The sequence below is a fragment of the Heliangelus exortis genome, chromosome 26, assembly GCF_036169615.1.
Source record: "Heliangelus exortis chromosome 26, bHelExo1.hap1, whole genome shotgun sequence".
NCBI lineage: Eukaryota > Metazoa > Chordata > Aves > Apodiformes > Trochilidae > Heliangelus > Heliangelus exortis.
In genome coordinates, this window is record NC_092447.1 from 3,411,094 (window position 1) to 3,423,516 (window position 12,423).

A 12,423-nucleotide genomic window follows, 5' to 3' on the forward strand; every position below is an offset into this window, starting at 1 on the left:
GCAGACAACTAGAGTAAGCCAGGCATTTTTGAGCTCAAATTCCCTGAATATAGGCAAATTGCTTTAGATAAAATTGTGGAGTTTCTGGATTGCTTCCATGTTTTCACAAATGCTACCTACTCTCTTTTTCAGATGCTTCTTTGTGCACTGACAATGACAGCAGACTTCTTGGAGATACCTCCCCAAAATCACAGACCTGACAACTCCATAGCCTAAAGTCTAAGCATTTCTTTTCTTTGAATGAGAGAAATTTGGTAGAGAAAGGAGGAGGAGCTTTGCATCAGCTCATCAGCATGAAACAAAGGTGCCAAACTGCTGAAGACAAAGTGCAGAAATACCAGATGGCAAAAATCCTCACCTGCAGTAGTGCCCAGGTAAGCAAGGCAGGCATTCCCTCTCATTCCAGAGCCCAGTCATATTTGCCAGAGTGAAAGTACCTTCAGGACATGGGAGAGGAACGTGTGTGCCTGAAAGGGAGACCACAGAGACAATAAAAAACCCTGGGAAGAGTGCTGTGACCTGACAAGCCTGCAGAACCAGAGCTGAGCATCACAGATGCCCCCCCAGGATGCAGGGGAGCAACTGTGCCACATTTGCTCCTTGCCACCTCCCCCAGAGGGAGACACACTTGAGGTTTGTGCAACACAATCAGCCACATAAAACCTGAAGCCTTGGCAGAGCTGGGCTGCAGGTTGCAGGGTACCTGTAGGGCAGTAGGAATGTGGTGGGCAGCGTCTGGGATCTCCTGCCACCAGCTCCTGGCAGTAGAAACCTCTCCTGCAAGGGATGCAGGAGGCAGAGCCCCTGGCTGGCTGGTATTCCCCAGCAGGGCATGGTGTTGGCTGGGCTGTCCCTGACCTGCAGAAGTGACCCTAGAAATGACAGAGAAGGAAGAGGATTGCATGGAGAAGGTGGCAAACTTGGGGTCTGTTGGGTTCTCAGAATTCCCTGGGGGTGCAATCAGTGCCACCACTTTCAGTGCCCAGCTGTCCCCTGGGTAGTACCTTGGGGCAGAGCAATGCTGTGGGGCTGACAGAGCTGAAGTTTGCTGGGCAGTAGAACCCCTCAGTACAAGGTCCTGTTGGAGAACTCAAACCAGTGCCAGCACAGAAGGAGCCGGGGTAGCAGGGCACACAGCTCTCGGGGGATGTGCCACCTGAGGAGGGACCCAAAATTCAAGGGCAGAGAGAAGGAGAGATGCATTTATTTGACCTGACAGCACATTGCACCCATCAAACCTGGGTGAGCTCACAAATACCTTCCAGTGAGCCCCTCACCAGCAAGGGGGTCACACACCTGTGGCATTGTTCAGGGTCCCAACTGGGCAGGCAACTGGAAAGTCAGTGCCCTCTGGACAGTAGTGCCCAAGGGGACAGGGCCCACTGAGTGGGAAGGAAGCTGTGCCCCGTGGAATGGCACCAGTGGCTCCTCCTTCACAGTAGTAGCCAGCTGAACACAGACCTGCCATGGGAAAGCAGAGAAGATGGCAATCACCAGCCTGTGCCAGGAAGAGGAACCTTCTGGAGCTCTCAGGGGCAGGCAAACAACTCAAGAGAATTGAAGCTGAAAGCCCATCCTTGTCCTGTTTTATCACTGCTGATATCCTGGGCCATTCACCTCTGGTTTGCCTTCCCTCCTCTCCAATCTTTGGCCTTCATCACTTCCTTTCTTTATTTCCACTGACCTCACCTGACATGTGTTTACCTTCTGACCTCTCTAACTGGTTCCCTGTGTTTTGTTTTCCATGGAAAGAGTTCTGCTTCTCTTACTTTCACATGTCCCTCCCCTTCAGTTCATTTGGTGACAATTACTCTGTCCTTAAATGGAAAGATTTAGTGGGACAGAAAAAAAGAGAGAGAAGTGTTAAAAGACAAAGTAAGTGGAAAAAACTAAGGGACAAGGAAAGCAATGAAAAGAAAAGAAACATCCAAAACAAATGCCCAGGGAAAACAATGAAAGGGAGAAAAGAAAATGACTGATAGGCACAGGGCAGATGGTTGCCCTCTGAGAGCCTTTACCACCTCTGTTCACTGAGATGTGTCTTCTACTTCCCCACACCCTTCAGCCCTGAATCTCCAACCCCTCTGTCATGGGTGTTATCAACCCCACTCACCATCAGGTTCCCAGTTGGCATCTCCTCTGCAGTACCTCCCCACTGGGCAGAACTTGCAGTCACTGGGGGCCATGGCTCCTTCCAAAGTGTTCAGCATCCCCTCAGGGCATGGCAGGGGGACAGCAGTCCCAGCTGGACAATAGTGACCTGGAGAGGTGAATGAGACAGCTGTCACTGTCTGGAAAAGACAGAAGTGAGGATGCTGAGCTTGCTCTGGCAGCAAATCCCCCAGCCACATCCCCTGGAGCCAAGCCCTGGGATGGCTCAGCCAGGAGATGTTTGGTACCTATCACACCTCTTCCCCTCTCTGTCCCAGGGGTTCTGGCTCACCTCGGGGACAGCTCTGGGGCTCCACAGTGGCAGCATTGCTGCAAACCATGCCAGCAGGACAGGGCAGGCAGAGCCCTGCCCCAGGCAGAGGGCTGAAGGTGCCCGGCTCACAGGGCAGCTCCAGCCCAGTGCCTGCAGGACAGTAAAAGCCCCTGGGACATCTGTATCCATGAATCCCATCAGAAGGGCAAGGAGCAGAGTTTCCTTCCAGGCAAACGTACCTGCAGAAAGATGATTCAGGCCTGAAAGGCTGAGCACACAACCCTCTTCAGAGGCACTGGATGGGGGAGGCATTAATCAAGAACAAAGAGGTAGGAAATCTCCCTTGAAGATGCAGGTTATTGAAGTTTTGCTGAAAACTTCTCCCCTGAATCTGTAAATTGGTGCCCACCTGAAAATCCTGGTAAAAGGCTTCTTGGCACTAAACTGACTGCAAAGCACTCTACTTTGAAAATTAAAGTTTTTTTGACTATCACAGGGACCCAGAGTTCAGCTCCTGCTGTCTTTGCTTATTCTCCTTTTATCCCCAGTGTTCTTGTGGCCTGTGCTTTAATGCCACCTAGCTGTACATCATCTCTTCCATTTACCACTTCCCTCCCACACTCTCACAAGTAAAAACGAGAAAATATAAAAATTGATATCTTAAGACCTAAGCAACAATGAAATGAAAGCCATAAACCCACTGCATGCTGCAGACAAGGATTCAAAGGATGTAGTTTCTGAAGCAGAAACAATTCCTAATCATTAAGGCTGAAAAAGGAACAGCATTGGAAAAAAGAGCAGCAAAGATGGAGCAAAACTTAGCCCTCACTTGTACTGAGCTGAGCTTCTACTTCTAGCCAAATTTCACTGATTTTCTCCACTAGATTCAAGAGCCATCTGCTATCAGAAATCTTTCCCCACAAAATATCATCACAACAGTGAAATGACTTCTATAATTCTCTTTCATGGATAAAATAAAGCCTTTTCCTAGGAGGCATGAGATGGACAAATCTGGCTAATGGCACTTTCTGGGTGCACCATGAAGGCTGGAAATGCTACCACCTTGTGGGAGAAGAGGTAAAACACAGAAGGGAAAAAGGTCAAATTCCCAGCAAGCATGATTAAGAAGCTAAATAAAGAGTTTGGAATACACAAAACTACAGTGAAAAAAATGTATAAAGCTGAGGCAGAATGTTAGGCAAACATAAAAGGTCTCTGAAACATCTACAGAGTTCACCAAATAGATGCCACTTAGCCAACACATAGGTCTAGGAACAAGAACTTTGCAGCTCAGTTAATCTCAAGTATAAATATTTGCAGAGCAGACATTCAACAGGAAATATTCAAGCCCCAGGAGCTTTCAGTTTGGATTTCCCACTGCCATAAGCTACAGCAATCCTGCCAGCTGTGTTTCCCCACTAACAAGTGGCTGTCTCCCCATACCCTGCATTACAGAGCAACATCTGGGCCAGGTCAGACAACCCTGGCCCACTGCAGACCCGTCCAGCTGGGCAGGGCTGGCACTGCTCCTCTGCCTCCAGACCCACGATGGCAGAGAAAGAGCCAGCAGGACAGGGCACAGGATAATCTGTACCACTGGGACAGAAATGCCCCACGGGACAGATATCATTACCAGGCAGACCAAGGCTGGAAGATTCCACCTGCATCAGAAAAAAAAAAAAAAAAAAAAAAATGCAGAGAAACAGAGAGAAAAAGTGAAACTGTAAGAAGATTTAGTATAATGTGCTATAGAGACAGGTTCTGGAATGGGTGCACAGGAGCCCTGTCCTATAAGTTTGCTGCCACTGAAATTAAATGAAGACCATAATGGCATAAAAAGGGCACAGGCAGCAACATTTTCCAGCAGGCATTAAAAGCAACATGTCACTACATTTAAGGAGGGCAGCAGGAAAAGGCCTGAGCAACCCCACAGAGCAATCCCTTCTGGAATGGGTGCACAGGAGCCCTGTCCTACAAGTTTGCTGCCACTGAAATTAAATGAAGACCATAATGGCATAAAAAGGGCACAGGCAGCAACATTTTCCAGCAGGCATTAAAAGCAACATGTCACTACATTTAAGGAGGGCAGCAGGAAAAGGCCTGAGCAACCCCACAGAGGGCAGAAATGTTTGGAATCTATTACACCAGAAGCTACAAGACTCTGACAGCTCAGTCTTCATCCTCAGGTCACTGTGGTTACTGTGCCTGGCACTCACCCTGTGTTTGAAGGGAGCTGGGCTGGTGGCTCCTCTGGCACAATAAAAACCTGAATAGCAAAATCCAGAAGGCTGTGACAGACCTGGTGCTGAGCAGTACATCCCTGAAATGAACAGAAAAACAACCTCTGTGCAGCAGACCAGGAGAGAAGGGAGCAGCAGTGTTTTCCTCAGCCTCTCCATCTATGCCCCCTGGGTCTCTCATGCCAAGTCCCTCCTTACCTGCTGGGCAGGGCTCACAGTCAGACTCACTGGTGGCCCCAGTCCTGGGCCCAAAGGTACCCTTTGGACATGGATGCTCTGTACTGGAGTTGGTACCTGGCAGACAGAAGTACCCAGCAGGGCACAGCTCAGGAGTTTGGGCTCCAGGACCTAGGACACAAGGAATAGCATCTTGGCTCAGGAGTGACAGGCAGAAAAAGTGACAGGCAGTGTCATTCTCTGTCACCACAGAGTCAGCATTCCTCCCCTGTCAGTTCAGCCAGAGCCAGGGTGTGGGTTTCACTGTGCATACATATGATTTAGCTGTTCAGGTTCCCATTGCAGTAACTGGAGAAAAGCAGCACTTCAGGTGCAATTCATCTCATCCTCGACACTAAGCTGGGGGGGAGTGTGGATCAGCTGGAAGGCAGGAGGGCTCTGCAGAGGGACCTGGACAGACTGGAGAGTTGGGCTGTTCCCAAGGGGATGAGGTTCAACACAACAACCCCATGGGGAGCTCCAGGCTGGGCACAGAGTGGTAGAAAGGGAGCTGGGAGTCTGGATTGCCAGGAAGCTGAAGAGGAGCCAGCAGTGTGCCCAGGTGGCCAAGAAGGCCAATGGCATCCTGGGCTGGCTCAGGAACAGCGTGGCCAGCAGGTCCAGGGAAGGGATTCTGCCCCTGTGCTCAGCCCTGGGGAGGCCACAGCTTGAGTCCTGTGTCCAGTTCTGGGCCCCTCAGTTTAGGAAGGATATTGAGGTCCTGGAGCAGGTCCAGAGAAGAGCAAGGAGGCTGGGAAGGGATCCAGCACAAGTCCTGTGAGGAAGGGCTGAGGGAGCTGGGGGTGTTGAGGCTGGAGAAGAGGAGGCTCAGGGGAGACCTCATCACTCTCTCCAACTCCCTGAAAGGAGGTTGGAGCCAGGGGGGGTTGGGCTCTTTTCCCAGGCAACTCTCAGCAAGACAAGAGGGCACAAGAGGTCTCAAGTTGTGCCAGGGGAGGTTTAGGTTGGACATTAGAAAGAATTTCTTTCTGGAGAGGGTGCTCAGCCATTGGAATGGGCTGCCCAGGGAAGGGGTGGATTCTCCATCCCTGGAGATATTTCCAAAGAGCCTGGATGTGGCACTCAGTGCCATGGGCTGGGAACCACGGGGGGAGTGGATCAAGGGTTGGACTTGATGAGCTCTGAGGTCCCTTCCAACCCAGCCAATTCTAGGATTCTAAGGCAGACATCTAAAATGAGAAAGATAAATTGCACCTCAGGAGTGCCTCGGAAAGCAGCAATGCTCTGAGGTTCAGCCTCAGACAATGAGCATCTTATCACAAACTCAGCTCTGAATTGCATGCCTGGGGGAAACACAGGCTGCCTGGTAAAGTGCTCAGCTGTGATTCTGAGGCTCTCACTTGTGTTTCCAGCTCTGCTAAAAACTCGTGGTGGTTCAATCATGTAATTTTCTCCCTGATGCTTCACTTTCTCACTTGAGAAAGGAAAAGCCTCTTTGTCTCATGGAAGGTGATGGGTGAATCTCTGTCAGTGTGACTGCAAATATTTCAGTGTTGGAGGGAGCAAGAAAACATCTTGGACAGGCAGATGGTGAGAACCTCTGAGAAGGAGCAGCTGCCTCAGAGCAGAGCCCCTGGCTGCTAGCCAGTACCAAGAACCTGCTTTTGCCAGGATATTTTGTTTGCCTGGGAGGCCAAAGACATACAAGACATCTTAAAGAGATGGCTGAGCCAAGGAAGAAAGAAGGTGTAATAGCAAGAAGTGCTCTGGGTGACCTGAGACTGCTACAGAGAACCCAGAAGGAGGTTTGGAAGACAAATGATTTGGAGTATTTATACTTGGTGAAACTGTCACTAATCAAAGATGATGTGTGGCACTCCCTGAGTTTGTCCTTCCTACACCTGCAAAGCTTGTCAGAAATCAAGCTGCACTTTTGTCTATCTCAGTTCAATCTGTAGCCCCCAGATCCCACCCAGCCCATCAGGAATCACCACTGCAGGAATATCCAGCTGGGCAGAGCTGACAGTCTGCTGAGTGCCTCTTCCCACTGTCAGAGCTGAAGCTTCCAGGGCTGCATGGGATGGGGGATTCAGAGCCCTCAGGACAGTAGAACCCAGGAGGGCAGTGCTTATGATCCGGCTGGCTGGACCCAAGGTCACAGAAATACCCAGGGTAACATGTTCCTGTGAGGGAGAAAAGCTCTGGCATTATGCTTCATCAGCCAGAAAACAGCAAATTGGGGAAAAAAAAAGAAAAGAGGAAAAGGAAAAGAGAAAAAGAAAAAAAGAGAGAAAGAGAAGAAGAGAGGAAGAGAGGAAGAGAGGAAGAGAGGAAGAGAGGAAGAGAGGAAGAGAGGAAGAGAGGAAGAGAGGAAGAGAGGAAGAGAGGAAGAGAGGAAGAGAGGAAGAGAGGAAGAGAGGAAGAGAGGAAGAGAGGAAGAGAGGAAGAGAGAAAGAGAGGAAGAGAGGAAGAGAGGAAGAGAGAAAGAGAGGAAGAGAGGAAGAGAGGAAGAGAGAAAGAGAGAAAGAGAGAAAGAGAGAAAGAGAGAAAAAGAAAGAGAAAGAGAAAGAGAAAGAGAAAGAGAAAGAGAAAGAGAAAGAGAAAGAGAAAGAGAAAGAGAAAGAGGAAGAGAAAGAGAAAGAGAAAGAGAGAAAAAGAGAAAAAGAAAGAGAAAGAGAAAGAGAAAAAGAGAAAGAGAAAGAGAAAGAGAAAGAGAAAGAGAAAGAGAAAGAGAAAGAGAAAGAGAAAGAGAAAGAGAAAGAGAAAGAGAAGAAGGAGGAGAAGGAGGAGAAGGAGGAGAAGGAGGAGAAGGAGGAGAAGGAGGAGAAGGAGGAGAAGGAGGAGAAGGAGGAGAAGGAGGAGAAGGAGGAGAAGGAGAAGGAGAAGGAGAAGGAGAAGGAGAAGGAGAAGGAGAAGGAGAAGGAGAAGGAGAAGGAAAAGGAAAAGGAAAAGGAAAAGGAAAAGGAAAAGGAAAAGGAAAAGGAAAAGGAAAAGGAAAAGGAAAAGGAAAAGGAAAAGGAAAAGGAAAAGGAATTAGATGTATGCAATACCCACCAGAAACACTGGCCAGGCCTTCTCCTTGGCAGAACTTCCCCCCAGGGCAGGGCAGGCAGGCATTAGGATAAACCATCCCAAACTGGGGTAGAAATGTGCCAGTGGGACAGGGCTGTGGCTCGGTGCTGCCTGGTGGGCAGTAATGGCCTTCTGGGCAAATGCTGCCTGCCTCATCACCGAGAGGATTGGGAATCTGTGCCTTTGAAGTGCAGTAATACCCAGGGAAACAAGGACCACTGGGGGATGAGAGTCCTAGAGCAAAGGAACAGCAAGTTAAAGAAGCCAGGGGCATTACATGTGTCCCAGCTTCTGGGCTAAACAAACCAGACCAGCCTTGTCATCACAAGGATTTCAGACTCTGCTGCTCTGTTATTTAAAGCTCAGCCTGCCTGCCTCCTCCATGTGTCACTCCACACCTGATTCCCAGATAGCCAAAGGGCTGAGCAGCTTTCCACATCACCTTTTAAGAAGGGGTGAGCAGCAACTAGGTTGCCACTGAGAGACAACCAAGAACAAATCAGTCCTAGAACCCAAGCTGCTTGGCTTTTGGTCTCATAATCCTTGCTAAAAAAAAACACCCAAAAACCAACAACAAGGTAATCTGCCTCTTTAGCTAAACTTCCAATTTATACTTAATGTAAAAATCTTTAAAAAGATCACAAAGAATCCCTTGCCAAGGGGTCCCAGAGATCACTACAAATGCCACACAGCCAGAACACTTCACCCACTGGTGGAACTTTTTGCTTCTCCTGGATATTCTATTTAATCCATTTGCTGTTCCTACCTGCACTGGCACAAAATGTGCCTCCAGGACAAGGTTTGCATTCCCTGGGATTTCCCAAGCCAGTTTGGTTACTGTAGGTGCCCTCTGGGCAGGGGTACTGGGTGGCAGCTTTTGTTCCTGGCAGGCAGTAAAATCCTGCTGGACATTCTGTTGGTTTGACTATGCCACATGAGAAGTTCTTTTGGAGGTCACCTGGGTGGTCTTTTAGGGCACAGAACCTAAAAAAAAAAATAAATTAAAATAAACGAATAAATAAATACAAAAACAAACATACAAAAAATAAATTAAAAAAATACAACCAAGTCTTGCCTCAGCCCATGCTCTGTTCTGGCAGAGACTAAGAAACACTTTCTGCACACCAGGGACAGACAACACAAAAATAAAAAGGAAGCAAATTACTTGAAAGGAAACAAATGGAGAGCTGAGATGTAACCTGTCAGAATCACTTTGTCCATCTCAGCCCACAGACCAACCAGGATGGATCTCCCATGATGTGCAGGTTGCAGTACAGAAAATTACACAATAAAGAGAAAGGTGACACAGAAACAAGAAAACCAACCTTGTATATCAAAGGATACAACACACAGAGCAGCCTCAGGCAGAGGGAAATCTACATGCTAATTCCTAAGGAAAGCATCAAGAAAAAGGAGCAAATCCATTCCACTTACATTCCTGCTGGGCATGTTTCACACTGGCTTTTACCAGCCTGGTCCTGATATTTTCCAGAGGGACAGGGTATGGGTCCTTGGCTGCCAGTGGGACAATAGTGTCCCACAGGACACAAATAGTCTAGGAGAAAAAAAGAGAAACTGGAAGTTTTTATAAAAAACAAAAACAAAAACCAAAAACAGAACAACAAAAAAAAAATCCACAAAAATCCAACAACCCAACACCAAAAAAAAAAAAAAAAAAAAAAAAGCAAAACACCACCAAAAAAACCCCCTGGTTTTGTCATCAGCATTACACAGATTTGAGCACTGGAGGCCCATGCACTGCACACCAATTTTTTGTATCACTGCATGAAGCTTTTAGCTGCAGATGTGTGTCCCTTAACAGCTTTAGGAAAGCTGAAGGGGTTGCAGCCTCTCTGCACTGCCACGTTGACCCCAACTTTCTTTTCTGAGCAACCTCTACGTTTCCAGTACATCAGGATCCAAGTTACACTTCTCCCTACATCACCTTTTTGAAAGGGAGAAGAGAAAAACTGCATCTAGCCTCTCTCTCACAAGCTCTTTCTAACCAAGGTGAAAATATTCCACAGAATAAACTCCCCTTGGGGTATTTTTTCAGTTTGTTTATTGCCTTGGCAAGATGCCCTGGTTTTCCTACTATATTTACACACTTGGAATAAGTTTTGGAAAACATTTTTAAACTGGATACCTAGCCATTTCTCAACATAACTTAAAATTTCCCTTTACTCAAAGTTTCAAGATCATCTTGCCACTGCAGCTCCTGTAGATAAAGAATGACCCCAAAGATTTCCTACCTGGCTGCTGTCCTGAAACAGAACCCTCTGGGCAAAACCATCCTTCTTTACACAAACCCTCTGGGGAGCTCTGAGCAGGCTGGGAACAGAACCATCCTGGGAAGCAGGGCTGGCAATCCTGTGCTGACTTCCCCCCGGGATGAGCCAGAAAGGAGCCTGAAAGGAAAAACCCACCTAAAGCACCTTCTTTTATTATTATCCTTTTATTATGATGATGATTATCCTGGACCCTGCTGGATGTGGCTGTGAGTGAAGCACAACCTGCTCACACAGGCACCTTCTGGCTGCCCAAGATGCCAACAGGAGGTTGGATGGGAAGGAATTAAATGGGAAACCAGTCCCAGGGGACCACTGGGAGAGAAGGTGACAGCCTTGCCATAAGAGAGGTCTGTGAGAAGCTGGTCCTGAGTGCCAGCTGAGATGAATTCCTGTTTAGCTCTAGCCTGGACTGAGCAGTGCCATCACTTCATTAACATAACCACAGATTTAATACAGGAAAGACACAAACACCCCACAATCTCTTCTCATTCAACTCATTTCTCATCATGGTGACATTAAAGGGCAGCTCTCACCCTGCAGGGAGGGCAGAGGCTCCCACAGGTGCTGTTTGACCTCAGGGAGGAATTTAACCCACAGCAGCACATAGGGCACAGACTGAGGCTCCTGGGGTGTTTGGAAAGTTGCCTGAAGGAACATTCAGGAATGATGTTTTCAATACAAAAGCACTAGATCAGAGGCTAAGCTTTCATGCTTGATAGCAGCTGTGCCTTGGGGAAGATGCAGAACCATGGCCCAGACTCAGCTCCCTGAGAAGAGAAGTGGCATCACACCTACCTGCAGGACATGGAGATGGGGAAGAGCTCCCTGGAGGGCAGAAGTGGCCTTGAGGACAAACATTCCCCACTGTTCCATCCCTGGGGTTTGGGAGCATGGAGCCCCCTGTGCAGTAGTAGCCAGGCTCACAGGGACCTGAGGGAGCTGCAAGCTCTGCAGCTGCACAGTACAAACCTGATACAGAGGGCAGAAACAAGGCCATCATTTAGGAGACACCAGGACCAAACAGCCACAGCACAAGACTGGGGTTTGCCTTAGCAAAAGTATTATTCCAAAAAAAAACCCCAAAAAAAACCCCCAACCAAACCAAAAAAAGACGTAATGCAGGAAGAAAGATTTTTCTCTTACCTGGAGTGCAGGGAAGAGGAAGAAATGAACCAGCAGGACAAAAGGTTCCTGGTTGGCACAGCCCACCAAACCCAGAAGCTGGAGCTGCCATGCCTGCTAATGGAAAAGACACAGGGTTTTGGCACAGGAAAATTGCAAGTTCTCTCTTTTTTATCTAAAGAGCTCAGGAAGAACAGAACCAGACAACCAAAAAAAGAAAGTGACCTATCCTAAACCTGCCTGGGTCCTTTAGGTGGCTCTGTAATTACCACCTCCTCAATAAGAAATCATCATCATCAACCTTTCCTGTTCCCCTTCGTACCAGAATAATTTCCAGGAACCATTGGTTTGCTTGATGTGGATCCAGGTGGGCAAAACCAGCCAGGCATGCACAGCCCATCTGGTCTTGCTAGACCTGGCTTGGAACAGACCCTTCCAGGAGGACAGAGCAGGCACTTGGAAGGATCCCAGATATTTAAAGCTTCACTGTAGGTTCCAGGAGGACAAGGATACTGTGTGGCAAATTCTGTATTCCTGGGGCAATAATAACCTAGGGAGGAAAAGACAGGTTTCAGAAGGTTTAATAGATGCTGGTAATAACATCCCCAGCCTGCACACAGCATCCTCTTTGTCTCTTTCTGAGAAGATGATGCTGGGACCACCCAGCAGTTCATCACTGCTTGGCAATAGCTCCATCACAGTGGTTGCAGTAAATGAAGCTGATCAGAGCTGGGGATGAGCAGCAGCTTTAACAGATTGTAGTCTTTAATGAGAAGATCTCAAGGTGTGTGTGTGACAGAGGTGTACAAACTGCTTGCCCCCTTTTTACCATTTTCCACATTCAGACAGGGACTGAATCCCCAAGAGCTTTGGCCAAGGGCAAAGACCAGTGGCAGAGCTCTGTGTGTCTCAGACAACCCAGACCAAAGACAAACCCAAAGAGTTGTAGGAGCATCTGCTAACCCCTTAAATAACATTTCCCAGAATGAGTAAGGTGGTATCAGACCCACCTGCTGGGCAATCAGTGTAGTTTGTGGAAGCAGGGGTGCAGTAAAAGCCTTCTGGGCAGCCCAGACACTTTGCCATCCCCCAGGAT

At 48.2% G+C, this 12,423-nt stretch overlaps 1 long non-coding RNA gene across 1 annotated transcript; it reads right to left on the minus strand.

The window, feature by feature from the left end:
* Window positions 1-364: 364 nt before the first annotated feature.
* On the minus strand, window positions 365-1,148 carry LOC139807710 (uncharacterized). The gene is made up of 3 exons (XR_011730652.1): window positions 1,005-1,148; window positions 704-872; window positions 365-467 (listed from the first exon to the last, which is right to left on the minus strand). It is a non-coding gene; the product is annotated as an uncharacterized lncRNA (long non-coding RNA).
* Window positions 1,149-12,423: the final 11,275 nt, after the last annotated feature.